This window comes from Passer domesticus, chromosome 2, assembly GCF_036417665.1.
Source record: "Passer domesticus isolate bPasDom1 chromosome 2, bPasDom1.hap1, whole genome shotgun sequence".
Lineage (NCBI taxonomy): Eukaryota > Metazoa > Chordata > Aves > Passeriformes > Passeridae > Passer > Passer domesticus.
This window is the reverse complement of record NC_087475.1, coordinates 19,157,439-19,160,991: the sequence shown is the minus strand read 5'-3', so window position 1 is coordinate 19,160,991 and position 3,553 is coordinate 19,157,439.

Genomic DNA, 3,553 nt, shown 5'->3' with positions numbered 1-3,553 from the left:
TTCCTTTTGCTGTCAGTGGTACTTCATCTCTAATGTGGTTATTATAAAATATAAATTCCATCCACATCTTCTAACTGCCTAATGTTGCTGTAATTTGTGTAGGTTTGTAAGTAGGAAGTAAATTTCCTACATATTTAATGTCCATTTTTTCCCCCATACTATTCTGATGCTGCACTAATTTTTCCAGTGGTTTAATGTAAAATGCTAATGATTTTTAAAATTAATGTGTGTCCTTGCCTTAAGTCCATTCTAGCACGTTTCTGATCAATAGGGTGAAAAATCTGAGTAACTGAACTATAACCATTTTTTGAAAAAGAAATGCTTTATTCAGTCAGCTTTAATAGCACTTGAAAGGATCCACATTGTGAGAATTTTTTAGGAAAACTTGTGTACAGCCTTAGAAGTTCCAAACTTCTTGTTCCTGTAAACCTGAGCTATGAATGTGTTTACCAGTCATATCTGCACTGTGATATTAAGGATTGGCAATACGTGGAGAACTCAGGAAGCTCTTGACTTTCAGTAGATTTGACAGCTTTCAGCCCTAATACAGGTATATAACTATAGATAGTATTTGAGCTGAATTTGATCATTATTAAAATTGCTATTTTAGGATATGGACTTGTACCTTTAAGAGATAATGTCTTTTATATTATTGAATTCATTTCATAATTATGAACCAGAGCAAATTCTGTATTTGTTGGACAGTTTTTTTGCAGTCAGGCAGACAAAACTACAGGTGTTTCTGAGAATTTCAGCTGCAGTTTAAGTGGTAGAATACTTGTATGAGAAATGGTTATTGGCTCTCAGAGTAACCACTGTCCTTTCAATAGCAAAATTGCTAGTGCAGTAGCAATTGCTTCCATCTGTAATTGACTGCTAACAGGCACACATGTGCATGTGGTCTGAGAGAGGAAGTCTGATGCTGCAGGACAGGCCATGTTATTCATTAAACAACTGCTTTCTGTACAGAAACGTTTCTGTTTCAATGGAAAAGCCTTTCTTGAGAGTATATTACCAGCAAGCACTTTATCTTAAAACTATCTGTACCAGGTGTAATTATTTGGAAGTAAAGCTTGCAAAAACAAACCCTTCTTGTTGCTCTTAGTACACTTTTCTGAATGTATTTTATTCTTGCTCGAACCTGTCCAGGACAACTTTAGTCTGCAGATCTGTTACTCCTGCTTAAAACTTCCATCTTTTTATCTTTTATGCATTCCTAATCTGATTCATTCTTGCAGTCCTGCATCTACACCAACAGAACTGTGTTTTAAACTTCAGTTCCCGAGCAGTTAAGAATAGGCTGAACTGCTACTTATGTTTAATTACTAGTTAATGAGTGAAAGGATCTGTGAAGAAAATCTTGGCTAAATCCCTCTTAATCTTAGGATGGGAGAGCAAAAAGCTTTAGAAATTAAGATTACTTGTGTTAGGGGCTACTAAGCTAGTGATATGAATTGTTGTAAAACCACTACTTTAGTCATTAAAGCTTCTTTAACATTCATTTTAGCAGAGATTAAGGTTGAAACAAAACAGGAGCTGAAGATGCTGGGACTAGAGTACTATAGTTACCATTCAGGTAAGATTGCTAAAAGGGAAGAATGAAGGATGAGAACCACTGTGGTCTTTCTTCTGTGCAGGCATCTGTGTTTTCCCATCTGTCCCCTTTCCATTTCACATCATGGTTACCAAGCATCCATCTCAGAAGTAGGTTTAATAAAGTTAAAACATAATCCCATAGAAGTGTATTACTCGTGCCCTGGGAGCTGCTGTACCACAACTGTACACATCACAAAAGTGGCCAGTAAAGATAAACAGGTGTGTACATGCTGTAGTAAATAAGACAGTATAGGAATTAGATTTAGGTCAGGAATTGATCTCACAGAGAACCTACTGAGTGCCTACAGAATCAAAAATCTTTTGACAAGCAGTTATAAGTGACAGGTATAAAATCCTAATGCTTAATAACAGACATTAATTTCTGTACTTTGTAAAAGTAGGTAGGTATCATTCCATATGGATGTAAGGTAGGCATTTGTGGCTTATGTTTCAATTCACTGATTTGTTTCAAGAGCTAACACACCTCAGATATTTCAGGGCTCTGTTAGCAGTATGTAGATTGTAGATTGACAGAGCATACTGTGTAAGATGCGTGCAAAGTTCCAGTGTAAAACCTACTGCTGTGGCAGGTTGGTGGGACTGCTGAAAGCTGTGCTTGTTAGAGAGCAGAATGGGAAGGGGCAGAAGAAGCTACCCAGGCCAGCTGACAGCTCGTGTCACAACAAACTGTATCAATGCTTACATAAGCTGCTTTAACAGCTGCTCCATACCTCAAATGGATCTTACTTTAAGTCACCTGACAGGTTACCTAAACAGTAATGGAACCTTGCAGAAAGTGGAGTCCGAGTTGCATTTCCAGTCCGGATTTACTAAGGTTGATTCATGTTAGCTTGTGCTAATGGTCTCATAGCCTTATTCTTGATTTTTGAATGACTTAGGGTAATTCTAGTCCCTTTAACTCATAAACTTTTTATTGCCTTTATTGCATAATGCAGATTATCTCTGTTTTCTTATACTGCAACAGACTTTATTTTGAATTCTTACTCTTAATCCCCTGAGAGGATAGAAACATAATTCTTGCAAAGGTGTCTTTTTACTGAGAAACTGTTCACTGAAGCATGCTGGAACTGCAGCCTTCAGAGCAGATTTGTGACTTGAGCTGACCACAAGGTAATTTTCACCCATCACTTCAGCTAGTGGTCTTTCAGCTGACTGAGAAGACTCACAAACTAAAGCACAAACAAGTGTTTGTCCATGTACAGAGAACTTGGAGCTACCTCGCCAAGGCCTTTGGAGTTCTGTCACAAGACAATGCTCCTGAACCACAAACTCTAGGACAAAGGTGATGAGTTAGGACATAATTCTTCCATTCCTGTGGCCAGTAACAGTCTGTTTTCATAAAGCCTGGGTGGACCTGAGTCTGCATTTCCCATCTAAAATTCCAGCATTCAGTGGAAAGAGGGAAGGATGGGGAGGCATAAGAACAGGCACCATTTGACTGCCTTCAGAAATCGGGCAAGAAAGAAAATGCTTTCATTTTACTTAATGCCCTACTGCAGCAGCAAATGCAATTATAAAACAACGTAGCTTCTAAAAGTGGTAGAAACTGTTAGCACTAATCCTTCATATTTGTCAAGCCTTTTCTTCCTGCTAAGTATATGGTTAATTAAAGTACTTCCTCAGTGAATCTTAACTGTTAGTATTTTTCCAGCCATCATGCTACAGGGGAGGAGGCAGAAAATAACTGCATCTCAGTGGCTCCTTATCACATGAGCAAGAATGTTTTACCTCAAGTGTGTTTGTTATTTCCATGTACACAGAAAAAAATTGATTTATATAAAATTACATGACTATCAAAGTGCTGTACAATGCAGTTTATATGCAAAAACATTGCAAAGACAGGTATTCCCATCTTCAGTGGCCACCCCACCAGATATGTTACTGTGGTTATCTAGTTTTCTTCTAAATCACTTCAAGTATACTCAACAGGCATCCA